Source organism: Salmo salar, chromosome ssa18 (genome assembly GCF_905237065.1).
Source record: "Salmo salar chromosome ssa18, Ssal_v3.1, whole genome shotgun sequence".
NCBI lineage: Eukaryota > Metazoa > Chordata > Actinopteri > Salmoniformes > Salmonidae > Salmo > Salmo salar.
Genome location: NC_059459.1, coordinates 45,092,665 through 45,120,308, shown reverse-complemented (window position 1 = coordinate 45,120,308; position 27,644 = coordinate 45,092,665). Strand labels below are relative to the sequence as shown.

The window sequence follows — 27,644 nt, the reverse complement described above, 5'->3', positions numbered from 1 at the left end:
GTGGAGTGGTATGACAGGAGGTTAGGGTGAGTGGTATGACAGGAGGGTTAGGGTGGGGGGTGAGTGGTATGACAGAGGGTTAGGTGAGGTAGAAATAGGGTGGAGTGGTAAGCTGACAGGAGGGTTAGGGGTGGAGGTAAGGTATGACAGGAAGGTTAGGGTGAGTGGTATAACAGGAGGGTTAGGTGGGATGAAAGGACAGGAGGGTTAGGGTGGAGGTGGTGACAGGAGGGTTGGGGTGGAGTGGTATGACAGGAGGGTTAGGTGGAGTGGTATGACAGGAGGGTTGGGTGGATGGTTGGAGGAGGGTTAGGGTGGAATGGCAGCAGAGGGGTTAGGGTGGGGTGGAGTGGTGGAGGAGAATGACAGAGGGTTAGGGGGGAATGGAGTGGAAAATGACAGGAGGTTAGTGGGAGAGGTATGACAGGAGGGTTAGGGTGGAGTGGTATGACAGGAGGGTTAGGGTGAGTGGTATGACAGGAGGGTTAAGGTTAGGTGGAGTGGAGTGGTATGACAGGAGGGTGGGGTGGAGTGGTATGACAGGAGGTTGTTGGTGGAGTGGTATGGACAGAGGGGCTAGGTTTAGGGTGGAGTGGTCAATGACAGGAGGGTTAAGGTTTAGGGGGTGGAGTGGTATGACAGGAGGGTTAGGGTGGAGTGGTATGACAGGAGGGAGGTGGAGTGGTATGACAGGAGGGCTAGGAGTGAGAATGAGGGTTAGGTGGAGTGGTATGACAGGAGGTTAGGGTGGAGTGGAAATGACAGGAGGGTTAGGGTGAGGGTAATGACAGGAGGGTTAGGTGAGAGTGGTATGACAGGAGTTAGGTGTGAGTGGATGACAGGAGGGTTAGGGTGGAGTGGTATAACAGGAGGGTTAGGGTGAGGTGAGTACGACAGGAGGTTAGGTGGAGTGGATGACAGGAGGGTTAGGGTGGAGTGGTATGACAGGAGGGTTAGGGAAAAGTAGGGGTGGAGTGGTATGATAGGAGGGTTAGGTGGAGTGGTATGACAGGAGGGTTAGGGTGGAGTGGTATGACATGAGGGTTAGGGTGGAGTGGTATGACAGGAGGGTTGGGGAGGTGAGTAGTATGACAGGAGGGTTAGGTGAGTGGTATGACAGGAGGGTTAGGTGGAGTGGTATGACAGGAGGGTTAGGTTAGGGTGGAGTGGATGACAGGGGAGGGTGGTGAGTGGAATGACAGGAGGGTTAAAGGGTGGAGTGGTATGACAGGAGGGAGTGGTGGAGTGGAATGACAGGAAGGTTAGGGGTGAGTGGCTATAACAGGAGGGTTAGGGTTAGGGTGAGTGTATGACAGGAGGGTTAGGTGGGAGTGGTATGACAGGAGGGTTAGGGTGGAGTGAATGACAGGAGGGTTAGGGTGAGTGGTATGACAGGAGGGTTAGGGTGGAATGGCATAACAGGAGCGTTAGGTGGTGGATGACAGGAGGGTTAGTGGAGTTGTATAGACAGGAGGGTTAGGGTGGAGTGGTATGACAGGAGGGTTAGGGTGGAGTGGTATGACAGGAGGGTTAGGTGGAGTGGTATGAGAGGAGGGATTAGGGGGTGGAGGTGAGTGGAAAATGACAGGAGGGTTAGGGTGATGAGGTGGAATGACAGGAGGGTTAGGGAGTGGTATGACAGGAGGGTTGGGTGGGTGGTATGACAGGAGGGTTAGGTTGGTGGGTGGTATGACAGGAGGGTTAAGGTTAGGGTGGGAGTGGTATGACAGGAGGGTTAGGGTGGAGTGGTATTAAGGACAGGAGGGTTAGGGTTCAGGGTGAGTCGTATGACAGGAGGGTGGTGGAGTGGAATGACAGGAGTGGTTAGGTGGAGTGGTATGACATGAGGGTTAGTTGGGGTGGATGGTGGTATGACAGGTGGGTTAGGGTGGAGTGGAAACTGACAGGAGGGTTAGGGTGGAGTGGTATGACAGGAGGGTTAGGTTAGGGTGGGAGTGGTATGACAGAGGGTTGGGTGGAGTGGAGGATATGACAGGAGGGTTAGGGTGGAGTGGGTATAACAGGAGGGTTAGGGGTGAGGTGGAGGGTGGTATGACAGGAGGGTTGAGGTGGAGTGGTATGACAGGAGGGTTAGGTGGATGGATATGACAGGAGGGTTAGGTGGAGTGGTTAGGGGGAGAGTGACAGGAGGGGTTAGGGTGGAGTGGTATGACAGGAGGTTAGGTGGGAGTGAGACAGAGGGTTAGGGTGGGTGGAAATGACAGGAGGTTAAGGGGTGAGGTGGTATGACAGGAGGGTTAGGGTGGAGTGGTATGACAGGAGGGTTAGGTGGTGATGACAGGAGGGTTAGGTGGAGTGGTATGACAGGAGGTTAGTTAGGTGGAGTGGTATGACAGGAGGGTTAGGTGGATGGTATGACAGGAGTTAGGTTAGGTGGAGTGGTATGACAGGAGGGTTGAGGTGGGAGACAGGAGGTTAGGTAGAGTGGAGAACAGAGGTTAGGTGGGGAGTGGTATGACAGGAGGGTTAGGTGTGGAGTGGTATGACAGGAGGTTGGGGTAGGAGTGGTATGACAGGAGGGTTAGGTGGAGTGGTATGACAGGAGGGTTAGGTGTGGATAATGGTGATGACAGGAGGTTAGGGTGGAGGTGGTATGACAGGAGGTTAGGATGGAGTGTATGACAGAGGGTTAGGGTGGGATGGACAGGAGGGTTAGGGTGGAGGTATGACAGAGGTTAGGTGGAATGTTAAGGAGAGGAGGGTTAGGTGGGGTGAGTGGGTGGTATGACAGGAGGGTTAGGTGGAGTGGAGTGGGAATGACAGGAGGGTTAGGTGGGAGAGGTAAGGGACAGGAGGGTTGGGAGGTGGAGTGGTAAGACAGGAGGGTTGGGGTGTGAGTGGTATGACAGGAGGGTAGTAAAGGGGTGAGTGGAGTGGTATGACAGGAGGGTTAGGTGGAGTGGTGGAATGACAGGAGGGTTAGGGTGGTGGGGATAAAGGAGGGTTAGGTGGAATGGGTATGAAGAGGGAGGTTAGGTGGAGTGTAGACAAGGAGGGTTAGGTAGGTGGAGTGGGTGGTACTGACAGGAGGGTTAGGGTGGGGTGAGTGGAAATGAGCAGGAGGGTTAGGGTGGAGTGGGTAGACAGGAGGGTTGGGAGGGGTGGGAGTGGTATGACAGGAGGGTTAGGTGGAGTGGTAGCAGGAGGGTTAGGGTGGAGTGGTATGACAGGAGGGTAGGGTTAGGGTGGAGTGAGTGAATGACAGGAGGGTTAGGGTGGAGTGGCATGACAGGAGGGTTAGGGTTGTGGGTGGAGGGACAGGAGGGTTAGGTGGAGTGGTGTGAGGAGGTTGGGAGTGGAGGTATGGACAGGAGGGTTAGGGTGGGAGGGTGTGACAGGAGGTATTAGGGTGGAGTGGTATGACAGGAGGGTTAGGGTGGAGTGGTATGACAGGAGGGTTAGGTTGGGTGGGTATGACAGGAGGGTTAGGGGTGGAGTGGTATGACAGGAGGGTTAGGTGGAGTGGTATGACAGGAGGGTTAGGGTGGAGTGGTATGAAGGAGGGTTAGGGGGTGGAATGAAAGGGTAGGGAGGGCATGACAGGAGGGTTAGGGTGGAGTGGTATGACAGGAGGGTTAGGGTGAGGGGAATGACAGGAGGTTAGGGTTAGGTGGAGTGGTATGACAGGAGGGTTAGGTGGAGTGGTATGACAGGAGGTTAGGGTGGAGTGGTATGACAGGAGGGTTTAGGGTGGGTGTGGAAATGACAGGAGGGTTAGGTTGAGGGTGGGTGGTATGACAGAGGGTTAGGTGGAGTGGAGTGGGTTGACAGGAGGGGGGTTAGGTGAGTGGTATGACAGGAGGGTTAGGTTGGTGGAGTGGTGGTATAGACAGGAGGGTTAGGGTGGAGTGGTATGACAGAGGGTTAGGGTGGAGTGCGGACATGACAGGAGGGTTAGGGTGGGGAGTGGTATGACAGGAGGGTTAGGGTGGAGTGGTATGACAGGAGGGTTAGGGGTGAGATGGTATGAGACAGGAGGGTTAGGTTGGGTGTAATGACGGAGGGTTAGGTGATGGAGTGGTATGACAGGAGGGTTGAGGGTGGAGTGGTATGACAGGAGGGTTAGGGTGGAGTGGTATGACAGGAGGGTTAGGTGGAGTGGATATGACAGAGGGTTGGTGGTGGAGTGGATGACAGGAGGGTTAGGTTTGGTGGAGTGGGTAAGGACAGGAGGGTTAAGGGTGGAGTGGTATGACAGGAGGGTTGGGGTTGGAGTGGTATGACAGGAGGGTTAGGTTAGGTGGAGTGGTATGACAGGAGGGTTAGGTGGAGTGGGTGGAGTGTGACAGATGAGGGTTAGGTGAGTGGAATGACAGGAGGGTTAGGGTAGGAGTGGTGGTATGACAGGAGGGTTAGGGTGAGTGGTATAGAAGAGGGTTAGTTAGGTGGAGTGGTAGTGACAGGAGGGTTAGGGTGGAGTGGTTATGACAGGAGGGTTAGGGGGGAGTGGTATGACAGGAGGGTTGGGGAGGGTGGAGTGGTATAAACAGGAGGGTTAGGTTAGGTGAGTGGTATGACAGGAGGGTTAGGGTGGAGTGGTATGACAGGAGGGTTAGGTGGAGTGGGTATGACAGGAGGTTAGGGTGAGTGGTATGACAGGAGGGTTAGGGTGGGTGGGAATGACAGGAGGGTTAGGTGGAGTGGTATGACAGGAGGGTTAGGGTGGGGTGAAGAAGGACAGGAGGGTTAGGTGTGGTGGTATGACAGGAGGGTTAGGTGGAGTGGTATGACAGGAGGGTTAGGTGGGAGTGGTATGACAGGAGGGTTAGGTGGAGTGGTATGACAGGAGGGTTAGGGGTGAGTGGTAATGACAGGAGGGTTAGGTGGGAGTGGTATGACAGGAGGGTTAGGTTAGGGTGGGCCCTTATTAAGGAGGGTTAGGGTGGAGTGGTTATGACAGGAGGGTTAGGTGGAGTGGGGATGACAGGAGGGTTAGGGTGGAGTGGTATGACAGGAGGGTTGGTGGAGTGGTATGACAGGAGGGTTAGGGTGGAGGGATATGAAGGAGGGTTAGGTGAGTGGCATGACAGAGGGTTAGGGGAGTGGTGGTTATGACAGAGGGTTAGGTGACGAGTGGAATGAAGAGGGTTGAGGTGGAGTGGTATGACAGGAGGGTTAGGATGCTCGTGAGTGGAATGACAGGAGTGTTAGGGTGGAGTGGTATGACAGGAGGGTTAGGGTGGAGTGGTAGTGACAGGAGGGTTAGGGTGGATGGTATGAGCAGGAGGGTTAGGTGGGGTGGAGTGGAGGAGAATGACAGGAGGTTAGGGGTGGAGTGGAAGAAGGTGGAGAGGATGACAGGGAGGGTTAGGTGGAGTGGTATGACAGGAGGGTAGTTGGAGGTGGAGTGGTATGACAGAGGGTTAGGAGAGGTGGAGTGGTATGACAGGAGGGTTAGGGTGGAGTGGTATGACAGGAGGGTTAGGTTAGGGGTTGAGTGGAAAAGGACAGGAGGGTTAGGAGTGGAGTGGTATGACAGGAGGGTTAGGTTGGGGGTGGAGTGGTATGACAGGAGGGGTTAGGGTAGGTGAGTGGTATGACAGGAGGGTTAGGGTGGAGTGGAATGACAGGAGGGTTGGGTGGGTGGTACATGACAGGAGGGTTAGGGTGGAGTGGTATGACAGGAGGGTTAGGTGGAGTGGTATGACAGGGTTGGGTGGAGTGGTAATGACAGGAGGGTTGAGGTGGAGTGGTGTGACAGGAAGGGTTAGGTGGAGTGGTATGACAGGAGGGTTAGGTAGAGTGGTATAATAGGAGGGGTTTAGGGTTAGGTGGAGTGGGTATGACAGGAGGGTTAGGGTGGAGTGGTAAGGACAGGAGGGTTAGGGTGGAGTGGTATGACAGGAGGGATTAGGGTGAGGGGTGTGACAGGAGGGTTAGGGTGGAGTGGTATGACAGGAGGGTTGGTGAGGTGGTATGACAGGAGGATTAGGTGGAGTGGTATGACAGGAGGGGGTTAGGGGTGGAGTGGATGACAGGAGGTGTTAGGGTGGGAGTGGTATGACAGGAGGGTTAGGGTGGAGTGGTATGACAGGAGGGTTAGGGGTGGAGTGGTATGACAGGAGGTTAGGGTGGAGTGGTATGACAGGAGGGTTAGGGTGAGTGGTATGACAGGAGGGTTAGGTGGGGTGGAAGTGGTATGACAGGAGGGTTAGGGTGGAGTGGGTATGACAGGAGGGTTAGGTGGTAGTGGATGACAGGAGGGTTGGGTGGAGTGGTATGACAGGAGGTTAGAGGTGGGGAGAGAGGGGTATGACAGGAGGGTTAGGATGGAGTGTATGACAGAGTGAGGCGGGACAGAGGGTGGGTGAATAGAGGGTTAGGGTGGAATGGTATGACAGGAGGGTTAGGTGGAGTGAGAGAATGACAGAGGGTTAGGTGGAATGGAGGGAAATGACAGGAGGGTTAGGGTGGAGAGGCATGAAGGATTGGGTTAGGTGGGAGGTATGACAGGAGGGTTAGGGTGGAGTGGTATGACAGGAGGGTTAAGGTTAGGTGGGTGGAGTGGTATGACAGGAGGGTTAGGTGGGGTGTATGACAGGAGGGTTAGGGTTAGGGTGAGTGGTATGACAGGAGGGTTAGGGTGAGTGGTATGACAGGAGGGTTAGGTTTAGGTGGAGTAAGACAGGAGGTTAAGGTTAGGGTGGAGGGAGTGGTATGACAGGAGGTTAGGGGTGGGAGTGGATGACAGAGGTTAGGGTTAGGGTGGAGGTGGTATGACAGGAGGGTTAGGTGGAGTGGTATGACAGGAGGGTTAGGGTGGAGTGGTATGACAGGAGGGTTAGGTGAGTGGTGTATGACAGGAGGGTTTAGGTGAGTGGAGAAGACAGGAGGGTTAGGTGGGTGGATGGTATGACAGGAGGGTTAGGTGAGTGGTATGACAGGAGGGTTGTGGTAGAGGGGTATGACAGAGGGAGGGTTGGTGAGTGGTATGACAGGAGGGTTAGGGTGGAGTGGTAATGACAGAGGATTAGGTGGAGTAGGTATGACAGGAGGGTTAGGTGGAGTAGTATGACAGGAGGGTTAGGGTGGAGTGGAATGACAGGAGGGTTAGGGGTGGAGTGGTATGACAGGAGGGTTAGGGTGGAGTGGTATGACAGAGTAGGGTGGGCAGAGGTGGAGTGGTAGATGACAGGAGGGTTAGGGTGGGAGTGGTATGACAGGAGGGTTAGGGTGGAGTGGTATGACAGGAGGGTTAGGGTGAGTGGTATAACAGGACGTTAGGGTGGAGTGGTAGTGACAGGAGGGTTAGGAGTGGAGTGGTATGACAGGAGGGTTAGGGGTGGAGTGGTATGACAGGAGGGTTAGGGTGGAGTGGTATGACAGGAGGGTTAGGCGTAGAGGGGTAATGACAGGAGTGTTAGGTGGAGTGGTATGACAGGAGGGTTAGGTGGAGTGGTATGACAGGAGGGTTAGGGTGAGTGGCATGACAGGAGGGTAGGGTTAGGTGGAGTGGTATAACAGGAGGTTAGGGAGGGTGGAGAAGACGGAGGGTTGAGGTGAGTGGTATGACAGGAGTGGGTTATGGTGGAGTGGTATGACAGGAGGGTTAGGGTGGAGTGGTATGACAGGAGGGTTAGGGGTGGGATGGTATGACAGGAGGGTTAGGGTGGGAGTGGTAATGACAGGAGGGTTAGGGTGGAGTGGTATGACAGGAGGGTTAGTTGGTGGAGTGGTATGACAGGAGGGTTAGGGGAATGTAGAGTAGGGTTGGGGTGGGGGGATGACAGAGGGTTAGGGTGAATGGTGGTATGACAGGGAGGGTGGGGTGGAAGGGTATGACAGGGAGGCATTAGGGTGAGTGGTGATGGACAGAGGGTTGGGGGTGGGAGTGGTATGACAGGGAGGGTTAGGGTGAGGAGTAGGTTGTAGACAGGAGGTTAGGTGGAGGCAGGACAGGAGGGTTAGGTGGAGTGGAATGGAAGGAGGGTTAGGTGGAGGCAGTATGACAGGAGGTTAGGGTGGAGTGGTATGACAGGAGGGTTAGGGTGGAGTGGTATGACAGGAGGGTTAGGTGGAGTGGAATGGGGGACAGAGGGTTAGGGGGGTGGGATGACAGGAGGGTTAGGGTGGAGTGGTTAACAGGAGGGGTTGGGTGGAGTGGTATGACAGGGAGGGTTAGGATGGAGGTGTATGGGAGAGAGGGTTAGGTGGAGTGGAATGACAGGAGGGTTAGGGTGGAGTGGAAGGACAGGAGGGTTAGGTGTGAGTGGTATGACAGGAGGTTAGGGTGGAGGTGGTATGACAGGAGGGTTAGGGTGAGTGGTATGACAGGAGGGTTAGGGTGGAGTGGTGATGACAGGAGGTTAGGTGGAGTGGTAATGACAGAGGGTTAGGTGGAGTGGTATGACAGGAGGGTTAGGGTGGAGTGGAATGACAGGAGGGTTAGGTGGTGGAGTGGTATGACAGGAGTGTTAGGGTGGAATGGTATAACAGGAGGCGTTAGGGTGGAGTGGTATGACAGGAGGGTTAGGATGGAGTGGTATGACAGGAGGTTAGGTGAGTGGTATGACAGGAGGGTTAGGTGGGAGTGGTATGACAGGAGGGGTTAGGGTGGAGTGGTATAACAGGAGCGTTAGGGTGGAGTGGTATGACAGGAGGGTTAGGTGGTGGTATGACAGGAGGGTTAGGGTGGAGTGGTATGACAGGAGGGTTAGGTGGAGTGGTATGACAGGAGGGTTAGCGTGAGTGGAATGACAGGAGTGTTAGGTGGTAGGTGAGTGGTATGACAGGAGGAGGTAGGTGAGTGGTGGTATGACAGGAGGGTTAGGGTGGAGTGGTGGAAGGACAGGAGGGTTAGGGTGGGAGTGGTATAACAGGAGGGTTAGGGTTAGGTGGAGTGGTAATGACAGGAGGGTTAGGGGTGAGTGGTATGACAGGAGGGTTAGGGTGGGAGTGGTAATGACAGGAGGATTAGGGTGGAGTGGTGAATGACAGGAGGGTTGGGTTAGAGTGGTATAACAGGAGGGTTAGGTGGGAGTGGTATGACGGAGGGTTAGGGTGGGAGTGGTATGACAGGAGGGTTAGGGTGGAGTGGAATGACAGGAGGGTTAGGTGGAGTGGTAGTGACAGGAGGGTTAGGGTGGAGTGGTATGACAGGAGGGTTAGGTGGTGGTAGACAGAGGTTAGGGAGCAGGACAGGAGGTTAGGGGTGGAGTGGTATGACAGGAGGGTTAGGGTGGAGTGGTATGACAGGAGGGTTGGGTTAGGGTGGAGTGGTATGACAGGAGGGTTAGGGGTGGAGTGGTATGACAGGAGGGTTAGGGTGGAGTGGTATGACAGGAGGGTTAGGTGGAGTGGAGGGAATGACAGGAGGGTTAGGTGGAGTGGTATGACAGGAGGGTTAGGGTTAGAGTGGATGGTATGACAGGAGGGTTAGGGTGATGGTATGACAGGAGGGTTAGGGTGGAGTGGTATGACAGGAGGGTTAGGGTGGAGTGGTATGACAGGAGGGTTAGGGTTGAGTGTGTATGACAGGAGGGTTAGGGTGGAGTGGTATGACAGGAGGGTTAGGTGGAGTGGTATGACAGGAGGGTTAGGGTGGAGTGGTATGACAGGAGGGTTAGGGTGAGAGTGGTATGACAGGAGGGTTAGGGTGGAGTGGTATGACAGGAGGGTTAGGGTGGAGTGGTATGACAGGAGGGTTAGGGTGAGAGTGGTATGACAGGAGGGTTAGGATGGATGGTATGACAGGAGGGTTAGGGTGGAGTGGTATGACAGGAGGGTAGTGGAGGGTGAGGTTAGGGAGTGGTATGACAGGGGGTTAGGGGGTAAGTGGTATGACAGGAAGGTTAGGTGGAGTGATGACAGGGTAGGTGAGAGGAATGACGGAGGGTAGGAGGTGGGGGGAAAGAGAGAGGGGAGGAGACAGGAGAGGTGGGAAGAAGAAGGTAGAGTGATGACAGGAGGGTTAGGTGAGGGTATAACAGGAGGGAGGGTGTGAGGTATGACAGGAGGGTTAGGTGGGAGTGGTATGACAGGAGGGTTAGGGTGAGTGAGGGAGTGGGAATGACAGGAGGGTTAGGGGTGAGTGGTATGACAGGAGGGTTAGGGTGGAGTGGTTGACAGGAGGGTTAGGGTGAGTGGTATGCAGGAGGAGGGATAGAGTGGAGTGGAAGGACAGGAGGGTTAGGAGGATGGTAGACAGGAGGGTTAGGTGGAGTGGTAGACAGGTAGGTTGGAGTGTATGATAGGAGGTTAGGTGGAGGAGAGGGAAGGGAGTAGGTGGAGTGGAATGACAGGAGTGGTTAGGGTGGAGTGGTATGACAGGAGGTTAGGTGGGAGTGGTATGACAGGAGGGTTAGTGGGAGTGGTACGGACAGGAGGGTTAGGGTTGGTGAGTGGTATGACAGGAGGGTTAGGGGGAGTGGTATGACAGAGGGTTAGGTGGAATGGTATGACAGGAGGGTTAGGGTGGAGTGGTAGATGACAGGAGGGTTAGGTTGGGGAGTGGTATGACAGGAGGTTAGGGTGGAGTGGTATGACAGGAGGGTAGGTGGAGTAGTATGACAGGAGGGTTAGGTGGAGTGGAATGACAGGAGGGTTAGGGTGAGTGGATGACAGGAGGGTTAGGGTGTGAGTGGTATGACAGGAGGTTAGGGTGAGTGGTATGACAGGAGGGTTAGGGTGGAGTAGAGGAGGGTTAGGGTGTGGAGTGGGTATGACAGGAGGGTTAGGGAGTGGTATGAAGATAGGGTGAGTGGTATGACAGGAGGAGGAAAGGGAGGAGGGTAGGGGGAGTGGGAGGAAAGGGTTAGGGGGAGGGGTATGATTGAGGAGTTAGGGTGGAGTGGAAATGACAGGAGGGTTAGGGTGAGTGGTAGGATAGGAGGGTTAGGGTGGAGTGGTATGACAGGAGGGTTAGGGTGGAGTGGTATGACAGGAGGTAGGGGAGGTGATAACGGAGGGTAGGGTGGAGTGAGTATGACAGGAGGGTTAGGTGAGTGGGAGGAATACAGGAGGGTTAGGTGGAGTGGTATACAGGAGGGTTAGGTGGAGTGGTATGACAGGAGGGTTAGGTGGAGTGAAAGGAGTTGGGTGGAGGGTTGACAGGAGGGTTAGGGTGAGTGGAATGACGGAGGGTTAGGTGGAGTGGTATGACAGGAGGGTTAGGGGGTGGAATGGGTGAGTGGTATGACAGGAGGGTTAGGGTGGAGTGGTATGACAGGAGGTTAGGGTGGAGTGGAATGACAGGAAGGGGTTGGTGGAGTGGTATGACAGGAGGATTAGGTGGAAGGAAGGAGGGTTAGGTGAGTGGTATGACAGGAGGTTAGGGATGGAGTGGTATGACAGGGAGGGTTAGGGTGAGTGGTATGACAGGAGGGTTAGGTGGAGTGGTATGACAGGAGGTTAGGGTGGGAGCGGTATGAGAGGAGGGTTAGGGTGGGGGGTGGGAGAATGACAGGAGGGTAGGGTGGAATGGAGTGATGACAGGAGGGTTAGGGTGAGAGGTATGACAGGAGGGTTAGGGTTGGGTGGAGTGGTATGACAGGAGGGTTAGGGTGGAGTGGTATGACAGGAGGGTAAGGTTAGGGTGGGGTGGTAGGACAGGAGGGTTAGGGTGGAGTGGTATGACAGGAGGGTTAGGGTTAGGTGGGTGGTATGACAGGAGGGTTAGTTTAGGGTGAGTGGGTATGACAGGAGTGGGTTAGGGTGGAGTGGTATGACAGGAGGGTTCAGGGTTAGGGTGGAGTGATGGACAGAAGGTTAAAAAAGGAGGGGAGATGGTATGACAGGAGGGTTAGGGGTGGAAGGAGAAGACAGGAGGGTTAGGGGTGGAGTGGTATGACAGGAGGGTTAGGTGGAGTGGTATGACAGGAGCGTTGAGGTTAGGGGAGTGGTATGACAGGAGGGTTAGGATGGAGTGGTATGACAGGAGGGTTAGGGTGGTGGTATGACAGGAGGATTAGGTGAGTGGTATGACAGGAGGGTTAGGGGTGGAGTGGTATGACAGGAGGGTTAGGGGGATGGTATGACAGGAGGGAGGGTGGAGTGGGCGAGGGTTAGGGTGGAGTGGTATGACAGGAGGTTAGGGGAGTTGGGGTTAGGTGAGGGTGGTGATGACAGGAGGGTTAGGGGTGGAGTGGTATGACAGGAGGGTTAGGAGGTGGAGTGGTATGACAGAGGGTTAGGTGGGGGTATGACAGGAGGGTTAGGTGGGTGGTATTGACAGGAGGGTTAGGGTGGAGTGGCATGACAGGAGGGTTAGGGAAACAGGAGAGGTGGAGTGGTAATGACAGGAGGGTTAGGGTGGAGTGGTATGACAGGAGGTAGGATGGTATGAGGGGGAGTGGTATGACAGGAGGGTTAGGTGGGGTGGAGTGGTATGACAGGAGGTTAGGTGTGGAGTGGTGGAATGACAGGAGGGTTAGGTGGAGTGGAATGACAGGGGTTAGGTGAGTGGTATGACGGAGGGTTAGGGTGGAGTGGTATGACAGGAGGGGTTGGGTGGAGTGGTATGACAGGAGGGTTAGGGTAGGGGAGGGGGTAGTGGAGGGGGGACAGGAGGGTTAGGGTTGGAGTGGTATGACAGAGGTTAGGGTGGGGAGTGGTATGACAGGAGGGTTAGGGTAGAGTGGTATGACAGGAGGGTTAAGGTTAGGTGGAGTATGGGAAAGGGACAGTGAGGTTAGTGGAGTGGTATGACAGGAGGGTTAGGGTGGAGTGGAAGACAGGAGTAGGTGGAGTGTGGAATGACAGGAGGGTTAGGTGGAGTGGTATAACAGAGGGTTAGTAGTGGAGATGGATGACAGGAGGGTTAGGATGGAGTGGTAAGGACAGGAGTTAGGTGGAGTGGTATGACAGGAGGGTTAGGTGGAGTGGTATGACAGAGGGTTAGGTGGAGTGGTATAACAGGAGGGTTAGGGTGGAGTAGAGTATGACAGGAGGGTTAGGTGGAGTGGTATGACAGGAGGTTAGGGTGAGTACGTGAGGTATGACAGGAGGGTTAGGGTGGAGTGGAATGACAGGAGGGTTAGGGTGGAGTGGAATGACAGGAGGGTTAGGGTGGAGTGGTATGACAGGAGGGTTAGGGTAGGGATGGTATGACAGGAGGGTTAGGGTGGAGTGGTATGACAAGGAGGTTAGGTGAGTGGTAAAGGAAGGAGGGTTAGGTGGAGTGGAGTGGAATGACAGGAGGGTTAGGGTGAGTGGTATGACAGAGGTAGGGTTAGGGTGAGTGAATGACAGGAGGGTTAGGTGGAGGGTATGACAGGAGGGTTAGGGTGGAGTGGTATGACAGGAGGGTTAGGGTGGAGTGGAGTGGAATGGACAGGAGGGTTAGGGTGGAGTGGTATGACAGGAGGGTTAGGGTTAGGGTGGAGTGGTATGACAGGAGGGTTAGGGTGAGTGGTATGATAGGAGGTTAGGGTGGAGTGGTAATGACAGGAGGGTTAGGGTGGAGTGGTATGACAGGAGGGTTAGGGGGTGGAGTGGAGATGACAGGAGGGGGAAGAGGGGGAGGGGAGTGGAGGACAGGAGGGTTAGGGAGTGAGGATGACAGAGAGGGTAGGTGGAAGTGGAGAAGTAGGGTAAGAGGGTTAGGTGTGGAGTGGTATGACAGGAGGGTTAGGGTGGAGTGGTAAGGACAGGAGGGTTAGGGTTAGGTGGAGTGGTATGACAGGAGGGTTAGGGTGGAGTGGATGACAGGAGGGTTAGGTGGAGGGTATGACAGGAAGGGGTGGAGTGGAATACAGGAGGTTAGGGGAGTGGTATGACAGGAGGGTTAGGTTAGGAGAGGAGGGTGAAGGACAGGAGGGTTAGGTGGAGTGGTATGACAGGAGGGTTAGGGTTTAGGAGTGGAGGGTATGACAGGAGGGTTAAGGTGGAGTGGTATGACAGGAGGGTTAGGGTGGAATGGTATAGCAGGAGGAATTAGGGTGGAGTGGTATGACAGGAGGGTTAAGGAGTGGTATGACAGAGGTGTTTAGGTGGAGTGGTATGACAGGAGGGTTAGGGGTGGAGTGGTATGACAGGAGGGTTAGGGTGGAGTGGAAGCAGGAGGGTTAGGGTGGAGTGGGTATGACAGGAGGGTTAGGGTGGAGTGGTATGACAGGAGGGTTAGGGTGGAGTGGTATGACAGGAGGGTTAGGGTGGAGTGGTATGACAGGAGGGTTAGGGTGGAGTGGAATGACAGGAGGGTTAGGGTGGAGTGGTATGACAGGAGGGTTAGGTGGAGTGGTAGGACAGGAGGGTTAGGGTGGAGTGGTATGACAGGAGGGTTAGGGTGGAGTGGTATGACAGGAGGGTTAGGGTGGAGTGGAGTGGTATGACAGGAGGGTTAGGTAGAGTGGTATGACAGGAGGGTTAGGGTTAGGGTGGAGTGGTATGACAGGAGGGTTAGGGTGGAGTGGTATGACAGGAGGGTTAGGGTGGAGTGGAATGACAGGAGGGTTAGGGTGGAGTGGTATGACAGGAGGGTTAGGGTGGAATGGTATAACAGGAGCGTTAGGGTGGAGTGGTATGACAGGAGGGTTAGGATGGAGTGGTATGACAGGAGGGTTAGGGTGGAGTGGTATGACAGGAGGGTTAGGTGGAGTGGTATGACAGGAGGGTTAGGGTGGAGTGGTATGACAGGAGGGTTAGGGGGGGTGGAGTGGAGGAGAATGACAGGAGGGTTAGGGTGGAATGGAGTGGAATGACAGGAGGGTTAGGGTGGAGAGGTATGACAGGAGGGTTAGGGTTAGGGTGGAGTGGTATGACAGGAGGGTTAGGGTGGAGTGGTATGACAGGAGGGTTAAGGTTAGGGTGGAGTGGAGTGGTATGACAGGAGGGTTAGGGTGGAGTGGTATGACAGGAGGGTTAGGGTTAGGGTGGAGTGGTATGACAGGAGGGTTAGGGTGGAGTGGTATGACAGGAGGGTTAGGTTTAGGGTGGAGTGGTATGACAGGAGGGTTAAGGTTAGGGTGGAGTGGAGTGGTATGACAGGAGGGTTAGGGTGGAGTGGTATGACAGGAGGGTTAGGTGAGTGGAGATGACAGGAGGGTTAGGTGGAGTGGTATGACAGGAGGGTTAGGGTGGAGTGGTATGACAGGAGGGTTGGAGTGGAGGAAGACAGGAGGGTTAGGTGGAGTGGTATGACAGGAGGGTTAGGGTGGAGTGGAATGACAGGAGGGTTAGGGTGGAGTGGTATGACAGGAGGGTTAGGGTGGAGTGGTATGACAGGAGGGTTAGGGTGGAGTGGTATGACAGGAGGGTTAGGGTGGAGTGGTATGACAGGAGGGTTAGGGTGGAGTGGTATGACAGGAGGGTTAGGGTGGAGTGGTATGACAGGAGGTTAGGGTGGAGTGGTATGACAGAGAGGTTAGGGTGGAGTGGTATGACAGGAGGGTTAGGGTGGAGTGGTATGACAGGAGGGTTAGGTGGAGTGGTATGACAGGAGGGTTAGGGTGGAGTGGTATGACAGGAGGGTTAGGGTGGAGTGGTATGACAGGAGGGTTAGGGTGAGTGGTATGACAGGAGGGTTAGGTGGAGTGGTGACAAGGTGGAGTGGTATGACAGGATGTAGGTTGGAGTGGTATGACAGGAGGGTTAGGTGTGGGAGTGGTATGACAGGAGGTTAGGTGGAGTGGTATGACAGGAGGGTTAGGGTGTGAGTGGTATGACAGGAGGGTTAGGGTGTGAGTGGTATGACAGGAGGGTTAGGGTGGAGTGGTATGACAGGAGGGTTAGGGTGGAGTGGTATGACAGGAGGGTTAGGGTGGAGTGGTGATGACAGGAGGGTTAGGTGGAGTGGTATGACAGGAGGGTTAGGTGGAGTGGTATGACAGGAGGGTTAGGGTGGAGTGGTATGACAGGAGGGTTAGGGTGGAGTGGTATGACAGGAGGGTAAGGTGGAATGGTATGACAGGAGGGTTAGGGTGGTGGTATGACAGGAGGGGGGCGGAGTTAGGTGGAAGTGGTATGACAGGAGGGTTAGGGTGGAGTGGTATGACAGGAGGGTTAGTGAGTGGTATGACAGGAGGGTTAGGGTGGAGTGGTATACGGGGTTAGGGTGGAGTGGAATGACAGGAGGGTTAGGGTGGAGTGGTAATGACAGGAGGGTTAGGGTGGAGTGGTATGACAGGAGGGTTAGGTTGGAGTGGTGGCATGACAGGAGGGTTAGGGGTGGAGTGGTATGACAGGAGGGTTAGGGTGGTGGAGTGGTATGACAGGAGGGTTAAGGTGGGGTATGACAGGAGGGTTAGGTGGAGTGGAGTGATGACAGGAGGGTTAGGGTGGAGTGGTATGACAGGAGGGTTAGGGTTAGGGTGGAGTGGTATGACAGGAGGGTTAGGGTGGAGTGGTATGACAGGAGGGTTAGGGTGGGAGTGGTATGACAGGAGGGTTAGGGTGGAGTGGTATGACAGGAGGGTTAGGGTGGAGTGGTATGACAGGAGGGTTAGGGTTAGGGTGGAGTGGTATGACAGGAGGGTTAGGGTGGAGTGGTATGACAGGAGGGTTAGGGTGGAGTGGTATGACAGGAGGGTTAGGGTGGAGTGGTATGACAGGAGGGTTAGGGTGGAATGGTATAACAGGAGCGTTAGGGTGGAGTGGTATGACAGGAGGGTTAGGGTGGAGTGGTATGACAGGAGGGTTAGGGTGGAGGGTATGACAGGAGGGTTAGGGTGGAGTGGTATGACAGGAGGGTTAGGGTGGAGTGGTATGACAGGAGGGTTAGGGTGGAGTGGTATGACAGGAGGGTTAGGGTGGAGTGGTATGACAGGAGGGTTAGGGTGGAGTGGTATGACAGGAGGGTTAGGGTGGAGGTGGTATGACAGGAGGGTTAGGGTGGAGTGGTATGACAGGAGGGTTAGGGTGGAGTGGTATGACAGGAGGGTTAGGGTGGAGTGGTATGACAGGAGGGTTAGGGTGGAGTGGTATGACAGGAGGGTTAGGGTTAGGGTGGAGTGGTATGACAGGAGGGTTAGGGTGGAGTGGTATGACAGGAGGGTAGGGTTAGGGTGGAGTGGTATGACAGGAGGGTTAGGGTGGAGTGGTATGACAGGAGGGTTAGGGTGGAGTGGTATGACAGGAGGGTTAGGGTGGAGTGGTATGACAGGAGGTTAGGTGGTGGAGTGGTATGACAGGAGGGTTAGGGTGGAGTGGTATGACAGGAGGGTTAGGGTGGAGTGGTATGACAGGAGGGTTAGGGTGGAGCGGTATGACAGGAGGGTTAGGGTGGAGAGGGTTAGGTGGTGGAGTGGCAGGAGGGTTAGGGTGGAGTGGTATGACAGGAGGGTTAGGGTGGAGTGGTATGACAGGAGGGTTAGGGTGGAGTGTTATGACAGGAGGGTTAGGGTGGAGTGGTATGACAGGAGGGTTAGGGTGGAGTGGTATGACAGGAGGGTTAGGGGTTATGAGGGGTTAGGGGTGAGTGGTATGACAGGAGGGTTAGGGTGGAGTGGTGGATGACAGGAGGGTTAGGGTGGAGTGGTATGACAGGAGGGTTAGGGTTAGGGGTGGAGTGGTATGACAGGAGGGTTAGGGTGGAGTGGTATGACAGGAGGGTTAGGGTGGAGTGGAATGACAGGAGGGTTAGGGTGGAGTGGTATGACAGGAGGGTTAGGGTGGAGTGGTATGACAGGAGGGTTAGGGTGGAGTGGTATGACAGGAGGGTTAGGGGGTGACGGAGGGTTAGGGTGGAGTGGTATGACAGGAGGGTTAGGGTGGAGTGGAAGGACAGGAGGGTTAGGGTGGAGTGGTATGACAGGAGGGTTAGGGTGGAGTGGTATGACAGGAGGGTTAGGGTGGAGTGGATGACAGGAGGGTTAGGTAGGTGACAGGAGGGTTGGGTGGAGTGGTATGACAGGAGGGTTAGGTGGGTGGAGTGGTATGACAGGAGGGTTAGGGTGGAGTGGTATGACAGGAGGGTTAGGGTGGAGTGGTATGACAGGAGGGTTAGGTTTAGGGTGGAGTGGTATGACAGGAGGGTTAAGGTTAGGGTGGAGTGGAGTGGTATGACAGGAGGGTTAGGGTGGAGTGGTATGACAGGAGGGTTAGGGTTAGGGTGGAGTGGTATGACAGGAGGGTTAGGGTGGAGTGGAATGACAGGAGGGTTAGGGTGGAGTGGTATGACATGAGGGTTAGGGTGGAGTGGTATGACAGGTGGGTTAGGGTGGAATGAATGACAGGAGGGTTAGGGTGGAGTGGTATGACAGGAGGGTTAGGGTGGAGTGGTATGACAGGAGGGTTAGGGTGGAGTGGTATGACAGGAGGGTTAGGGTGGAGTGGTATGACAGGAGGGTTAGGGTGGAGTGGTATGACAGGAGGGTTAGGGTGGAGTGGTATGACAGGAGGGTGTACTACATTAAGATAAATGTACTGTTTACTGTTGGAGTGGACCTGTGTATTACATTAAGAGAAATGTACTGTTTACTGTTGGAGTGGACCTGTGTACCAGACAGTTGATTTTAGCTCCTGTTTTTTGGTTGTTGAGTTCTGGTTCCAAATGGGACTGGCAAGGAGAATCTAATAGCCTGTCTAGATGACAGTAAATATTCTGTGTCACTCCCTCTATAGACAGATCACACCTGCTCCATGTTCCCTCTGATTATTGGTTCACTGAACTGGAAGCCAAGTCAAGGGTTTTTCACACTCGCCAGATTGGACTGAGACAAACCAAGTCAAGGGTTTTTCACAATCGCCGGATTGGACTGAGACAAACCAAGTCAAGGGTTTTTCACACTCGCCAGATTGGACTGAGACAAACCAAGTCAAGGGTTTTTTAAACTCGCCGGATTGGACTGAGACAAACCAAGTCAAGGGTTTTTCACACTAGCCAGATTGGACTGAGACAAACCAAGTCAAGGGTTTTTCACACTCGCGGGATTGGACTGAGACAAACCAAGTCAAGGGTTTTTCACACTCGCCGGATTGGACTGAGACAAACCAAGTCAAGGGTTTTTCACACTTGCCAGATTGAACTGAGACAAACCAAGTCAAGGGTTTTTCACACTCGCCGGATTGGACTGAGACAAACCAAGTCAAGGGTTTTTCACACTCAACGGATTGGACTGAGACAAACCAAGTCAAGGGTTTTTCACACTCGCCAGATTGGACTGAGACAAACCAAGGTGAACTGAGCTAGCAAGATCTGTCATAGTTGCTATAAAGGACAAAGCAAAAGTGAAATCTCCAAGGCAACACGGTTTGGTTGGTGTCGGTATGAGAATGTGAAAAGGGTAATCAGAGACTCACCAGGTATCGTTCTGATGACACGCTAACTAGGATGAGGTCATCCCCGACTCGCACCTTCTCTCCCTCTGACCTCTGCTTGGAGGCAGGGTGGATGGTCCACCAACATGCTTCTCCTGTTAGAGATAAGACAGGAGGATATGGCTGAGACTATCTCTCTCTGAGCCTCTCTGTCTCTGAGCCTCTCTGTCTCTCTGAGCCTCTCTGTCTCTGAGCCTCTCTGTCTCTGAGTCTCTCTCTGTCTCTGAGTCTCTCTCTGTCCCTGAGCCTCTCTCTCTACCCTTCCCCCTCTCTCATTTTCTCTATCTCGCTCTCTCTCTCTCTCACCCTCCCTATCAATATACAGTGCATACGGAAAGTATTCAGACCACTTGACTTTTTCAAAAAAAATGTATGTTACAGCCTTATTCTCAAATGGATTACAAAAAATCCTCAGTCTACACACAATACATCATAATGACAAAGCGAAAACAGGTTTTTAGAAATTGTATGTAAAAAAAAATGTAACAGAAATACCTTATTTACATAAGTATTCAGACCCTTTGCTATGAGACTCCAAATTGAGCTCAGGTGCATCCTGTTTCCATTGATCATCCTTGAGATGTTTCTACAACCTGATTGGATTCCACCTGTGGTAAATTCAATTGATTGGACATGATTTGGAAAGGCACACACCTGTCTATATAAGGTCCCACAGTTGACAGTGCATGTCAGAGCAAAAACCAAGCCATGAGGTCAAAGGAATTCTCTGTTGAGGTCCGAGATATGATTGTGTCGAGGCACAGATCTGGGGAAGGGTACCAAAAAATGTCTGCAGCATTGAAGGTCCCCAAGAACACAGTGCCCTCCAACATTCTTAAATAGAAGAAGCTTGGAACCGCCAAGACTCTTCCTAGAGCTGGCCGCCCAGCCAAACTGAACAATTGGGGGAGAAGGGCCTTAGTGAGGGAGCTGACCAAGAACCCAACGGTCACTCTGACAGAGCTCTAGAGTTCCTCTGTGGAGATGGGAGAATCTTCCAGAAGGACAACCATCTCTGTAGAACTCCACCAATCAGACCTTTATGGTAGAGTGGCCAGACGGAAGCCACTCCTCAGTAAAAGGCACATGACAGCCCACTTGGAGTTTGCCAAAAGGCACCTAAAGTATTCTGACCATGAGAAACAAGATTCTCTGGTCTGATGAAACCAAGATTGAACTCTTTGGACTGAATGCCAAGCATCACATCTGGAGGAAACCACCCCTACGGTGAAGCATGGTGGCAGCATCATGCTGTGGGGATGTTTTTCAGTGGGGGGAAGACTAGTCAGGATCGAGGGAAAGATGAACGGAGCAAAGTACAGAGAGAGCCTTGATGAAAACCTGCCCCAGAGCGCTCAGGACCTCAGACTGGGGCAAAGGTTCACCTTCCAACAGGACAACGCAGGAGTGGTTTTGGGACAAGTCTCTGAATGTCCTTGAGTGGCCCAGCCAGAGCCCGGACTTGAACCAGATCAAACACCTCTGAAGAGACCTGAAAATAGCTGTGCAGCAACACTCCCCATCCAAACTGACAGAGCTTGAGAGGATCTGCAGAGAAGAATGGGAGAAATTACCCAAATACAGGTGTGCCAAGCTTGTAGCGTCATACCCAAGAAGACTCAAGGCTGTAATCCCTGCCAAAGGTGCTTCAGCAAAGTACTGAGTAAAGGGTCTGAATACTTATGTAAATGTCATATATCAGGGGGTTTAATTACAAACTTACACACATATTTAAAACATGTTTTTGCTTTGTCTTTATGGGGTATTGTGTGTAGATTGAGCCTATGAGATTTTTTCATGTAGCTGCCAGGTTATTGCAGGACAGACAGGAGCCTAGTAAACACCAGCAGCACCAATGAGGGTCTGGAGTCTAGTAACCTCCAGTAGCACCACAGAGGGTCTGGAGTCTAGTAACCTCCAGCAGCACCACTGAGGGTCTGGAGTCTAGTAACCTCCAGCAGCATCACTGAGGGTCTGGAGTCTAGTAACCTCCAGTAGCACCACTGAGGATCTGGAGTCTAGTAACCTCCAGTAGCACCACTGAGGGTCTGGAGTCTAGTAACCTCCAGCAGCACCACTGAGGGTCTGGAGTCTAGTAACCTCCAGTAGCATCACTGAGGGTCTGGAGTCTAGTAACCTCCAGTAGCACCACTGAGGGTCTGGAGTCTAGTAACCTCCAGCAGCACCACTGAGGGTCTGGAGTCTAGTAACCTCCAGTAGCATCACTGAGGGTCTGGAGTCTAGTAACCTCCAGTAGCACCACTGAGGGTCTGGAGTCTAGTAACCTCCAGCAGCACCACTGAGGGTCTGGAGTCTAGTAACCTCCAGTAACACCACTGAGGGTCTGGAGTCTAGTAACCACAGGCAGCACCACTGAGGGTCTGGAGTCTAGTAACCACAGGCAGCACTGCACACATACCGAAACACAACATAGTAAACATCCACACCACACAGCATCACAACAGTCTTACTATGGGAACTCATAAACAACAACCACATAAATATCTCTCTCTCTGAAGCTTGCATGGCAACATAACACTGCAACATGGTTTGGTAATGTTGTCTCATCTGACTGTACTAACTATACTATGGCTGTTGGGTGGACTGGATGCTAGGTTAGCTGCTACACCAGGAAGGGAAAGAGACCTACCTGTTGTGTCTTCCTGCAGTCCAACATCAAACGCCAGTTTGTCGGTTGAGGATCGGGAGGTACCTAGGCAACAGAGGTACTAGACAGAGAAACAAAAGAAGCCAATTATTCTTCAACAGAACCTGACACAACTTGGTAGAAACCAGTCTCGTATTGCCTTGTCTGACTGGCTCAGCAACTCGTGTATCACTAGAAAATACAGGCAAGAATACAACAAAGATGACAACCACAACAAAGATGATGACAACCACAACAAAGATGATGACAACCACAACAAAGATGATTACAACCACAACTGACTGACATCACAGAGCACAAACCTGGAATGGAAGATTGTGACACTGATTCAAGTACGTGTTATTTCCTGTATTTGGGTTTCCAGACACACTGCAGAGGGACTCACCATGCCGCTGTAGGAGTGTCGTAGCAGGACAGCGTGTCCGTACAGTAAGGTGCGGTGGCCCCCTCCCTGGGCCGTCTACAGGACAGAGACAGAGAGACAAGAGACACATTCAGGAACTAGTTTAACTAGTAACACGTACAATACTGTTACTATACAGGACTAAGATCGAATCATACTACACCGGCTCTGACACTCGTCAGGGCTTGCAAACTATCACGAATTACAAAGGGAAACCCAGCCGAGAGTTGCCCAGTGAGATGAGCCCTCCAGATGAGCTAAATGCTTTCTATGCTCGCTTCGAGGCAAGAAATACTGAAACATGCGTGAGAGCACCAGCTGTTCTGGACGACTGTGTGATCACGCTCGCCGTAGCCGATGTGAGTAAGACCTTTGAACAGGTTAACATTCACAAGGCCGCAGGGCCAGACGGATTACCAGGACGCATGCTCAGAACATGTGCTGACCAGCTGGAATGAGTCTTCACTGACATTTTCAACCTCTCCCTGACCCAGTCTGTAATACCTACATGTTTCAAGCAGACCATCATAGGCCCTGTGCCCAAGAACACCAAGGTAACCAGTCTGATTACCGACCCGTAGCACTCACATCTGTAGCCATGAAGTGCTTTGAAAGGCTGATCATGGCTCACATCAACACTATCATCCCAGACACCCTGGACCCACTCCAATTCGCATACCGCCCCAACAGATTCACAGATGACGCAATCTCTATTGCACTTCCACACTACAACTCAGCGTTCATATACTACATCTCAGCGTTTAACACCATAGTGTAACACCAAGCTCATCACTAAGCTAAGGATCCTGGGACTGAAACACCGAACCTCTTCAACTGGATCCTGGACTTCCTGACGGGCAGCCACCAGGTGGTGAGGGTAGGCAACAACACATCCGCTATGCTGACTCTCAACACAGGTGTCCCTCAGGGGTGCGTGCTTAGTCCCCTCCTGTACTTCCTGTTCAAACACGACTGCGTGGCTGAGCACGACTCCAACACCATCATCAAGTTTGCCGATGACACGATGGTGGTGACCTGATCACCACCGACGATGAGACAGTCTATAGGGAGGAGGTAAGAGCCCTTAACTTCTTCCACATTTTGTTATGTTACAGCCTAATTCTAAAAATGAATAAATATTTGTTTTCCTTCCGCAATTTACACACAATACCAGATAATGACAAAGCAAAAACAGGTTTTTAAAAATGTTTGCAAATGTATAAAAAAACAGAAATACCTTATTTACATAAGTATTCACACCATTTGCTATGAGACTCGAAATTGAGCTCGGATTCATCCTGTTTCCATTGATCATCCTTTAGATGTTTTACAACTTGATTGGAGTCCGACTTTGTTAAATTCAATTTATTGGACACGATTTAGAAAGACACACAACAGTCTATATAAGGTCCCACAGTTGACAGTGAATGCTCTGAGACAGGATTGTGTCAAGGAACAGATCTGGGGAATGGTACCAAAACATTTCTGCAGCATTGAAGGTCCCCAAGAACACAGTGGCTTCCATCATTATTAAATGGAAGAAGCTTGGAACCACCAAGACTCTTCCTAGAGCTGGCCGCTGGCTAAACTGAGAAATCGGGGGAGAAGGGCCATGGTCAGGGAGGTGACCAAGAACCCAATGGTCACTCTGAAGGAGCCCCAGAGTTCCTCTGTGGATATGGGAAATTCTTCCAGAAGGACAACCATCTCTGCAGCACTCCACCAATCAGGCCTTTATGGTAGAGTGGCCAGATGGAAGCCACTCCTCAGTAAAAGGCCCATGACAGCCTGCTTGGAGTTTGACAAAAGGTACCTAAAGACTCTCAGACCATGAGAAACAAGATTCTCTCGTCTGATGAAACCAAGATTGAACTCTTTGGCCTGAATGCCAAGTGTCACGTCTGGAGGAAACCATCCCTAAGGTGAGGCATGGTGGCAGCATCATGCTGTGGGGATGTTTTTCAGCGGCAGGGACTGGGAGACAAGTCAGGATCGAGGCAAAGATGAACGGAGCAAAGTACCGCGAAATCCTTGATGAAAACCTGCTCCAGAGTGCTCAGGACCTCAGACTGTGGCGAAGGTTCACCTTCCAACAGGACAACGACGCTAAGCATACAGCCAAGACAATGCAGGAGTGGCTTCGGGACAAGTCTCTAAATGTCCTTGAGTGGCCCAGCCAGAGACTAGACGAACCTGATCGAATATCTCTGGAGAGACCTGAAAAAAGCTCTGCAGCAAAACTCCCCATCCAAACTGACAGAGCTTGAGAGGATCTGCAGAGAAGAATGGGAGAAATTCCCAAAATACAGGTGTGCCAAGCTTGAAGCGTCATACCCAAGAAGACTCAATGCTGTAATTGCTGGCAAAGGTGCTTCAACAAAGTACTGAGTAAAGGGTCGGAATACTTATGTAAATGTGAAATTTCAGTTTTTATTTTTAATAAATTAGCAGACATTTCTAGAAATCTGTTTTTGCTTTTTCATTATGGGGTATTGTGTGTAGATTGATGAGAAGAAAAAAAGTTATATATTCAATTTTAGAATAAGGCTGTAACATAAAGTGTAGAAATGAGTCAAGAGGTCTGAATACTTTCCGAAGGCACTGTAAATGTACAGCACCAGTCAAAAGTTTGGACACACCTACTTATTCCAGGGTTTTTCTTTATTTATACTGTTTTCTACATTGTAGAATAATTGTGAAGCCACTATGACATAACACATATGGAAGCATGTAGTAAGCAAAAAAGTGTTAAACAAATCAAAATATATTTTATATTTCAAATTCTTCAAAGTAGCCACCCTTTGCCTTGACAGCATTGCACACTCTTGGCATTCTCTCAACCAGCTTCACGTGGAATGCTTTTCCAACATTCTTGAAAGAGTTCCCATATGCTGAGCCCTTGTTAGCGGCATTTTCCTTTACTCTGCGGTCCAACTCATCCCAAACCATCTCAATTGAGTTGAGTTCAGGTGATTGTAGAGGACAGGTTATCTGAAGCAGCACTCCATCACTCTCCTTCTTGGTCAAATAGCCCTATACAGTACCCTGGCTAGGTTAGCATGTCTTCATCTAACAGCCCCCTCTCTCCTACAGTACCCTGGCTAGGCTAGCATGTCTTCATTTAACAGCCCCCCTCTCTCCTACAGTACCCTGGCTAGGCTAGCATGTCTTCATCTAACAGCCCCCTCTCTCCTACAGTACCCTGGCTAGGCTAGCATGTCTTCATCTAACAGCCCCCTCTCTCCTACAGTACCCTGGCTAGGCTAGCATGTCTTCATCTAATAACAGCCCCTTCTCTCCTACAGTACCCTGGCTAGGCTAGCATGTCTTCATCTAACAGCCCCTCTCTCCTACAGTACCCTGGCTAGGCTAGCATGTCTTCATCTAACAGCCCCCTCTCTCCTACAGTACCCTGGCTAGGCTAGCATGTCTTCATCTAACAGCCCCCTCTCTCCTACAGTACCCAGGCTAGCATGTCTTCATCTAACAGCCCCTCTCTCCTACAGTACCCTGGCTAGACTAGCATGTCTTCATCTAACAGCCCCTCTCTCCTACAGTACCCTGGCTAGGCTAGCATGTCTTCATCTAACAGCATCCTCCCTCCTACAGTACCCTGGCTAGGCTAGCATGTCTTCATCTAACAACCCCTCCCTCCTAGCCTAGTCAGTCTGACACAGCCACATTCACACAAACATGCACGCACGCCTGCTCACACCGCCCACGCACGCACGAACACACACACACACACACACACACACACACACAGAGACACACACACAAACACACACACAGGTGTTTCCCCCAGCCTGGTTAGTCTGACAAAGACAGGCTGCTCCTGTGTTTCCATCCATTCCACATGTCAAACTCCATCCATCCAACCACACAGCTGACTGTCCAGGAGACCGGGGGAGGAGGGTGGGAAAGTGTGTGTGGTGTCAGGTACAGCTGTGTGTGATTAGGGAGATACTGTTGGGATAACAGAGTTTTTGTAGAGATGAGGAGCTAGGAGCTAGGAGCTAGGAGCTCCTCCAGGAGATCAGACACACAGCGGCAGAAGGAACCAGGACCTCAGACACACAGCGGCAGAAGGAACCAGGACATCAGACACACAGCGGCAGAAGGAACCAGGACGTCAGACACACAGCGACAGAAGGAACCAGGACGTCAGACACACAGCGGCAGAAGGAACCAGGTCCTCAGACACACAGCGGCAGAAGGAACCAGGACCTCAGACACACAGCGGCAGAAGGAACCAGGGCACACAGCGGCAGAAGGAACCAGGACCTCAGACACACAGCGGCAGAAGGAACCAGGACCTCAGACACACAGCAGCAGAAGGAACCAGGACCTCAGACACACAGCGGCAGAAGGAACCAGGACGTCAGACACACAGCGACAGAAGGAACCAGGACGTCAGACACACAGCGGCAGAAGGAACCAGGTCCTCAGACACACAGCGGCAGAAGGAACCAGGACCTCAGACACACAGCGGCAGAAGGAACCAGGGCACACAGCGGCAGAAGGAACCAGGACCTCAGACACACAGCGGCAGAAGGAACAAGGACGTCAGACACACAGCGGCAGAAGGAACAAGGACACACAGCGGCAGAAGGAACCAGGACATCAGACACACAGCGGCAGAAGGAACCAGGACCTCAGACACACAGCGGAAGAAGGAACCAGGACCTCAGACACACAGCGGCAGAAGGAGCCAGGACCTCAGACACACAGCGGCAGAAGGAGCCAGGACCTCAGACACACAGCGGCAGAAGGGGGAGCAGCAGACATGAATGAACTCACCTTCATCATGAATTTCTGTATTGGCATGGAATAAATGGAAAGGAGAGTTAATTCAACACCAATAGAGGTAAACAACCCTCAACCCATTGAGACAGTACAGTATGGTTACCGTGGTAACAGTGTGTCTACTACAGTATGATTACCATGGTAACAGTGTGCCTACTACAGTGGTACAGTACAGTATGATTACCATGGTAACAGTGTGTCTACTACAGTGGTACAGTACAGTATGATTACCATGGTAACAGTGTGTCTACTACAGTGGTACAGTACAGTATGATTACCATGGTAACAGTGTGTCTACTACAGTGGTACAGTACAGTATGATTACCATGGTAACAGTGTGTCTACTACAGTGGTACAGTACAGTATGATTACCATGGTAACAGTGTGTCTACTACAGTGGTACAGTACAGTATGATTACCATGGTAACAGTGTGTCTACTACAGTGGTACAGTACAGTATGATTACCATAGTAACAGTGTGTCTACTACAGTGGTACAGTACAGTATGATTACCATGGTAACAGTGTGTCTACTACAGTGGTACAGTACAGT

General features: G+C 52.3%; 1 pseudogene; it reads right to left on the bottom strand.

Moving 5' to 3' along the window:
* LOC106591814 (ryanodine receptor 2-like) overlaps positions 1-27,644 on the bottom strand; it is a 503,114-nt pseudogene that overhangs the window by 283,906 nt on the left and 191,564 nt on the right.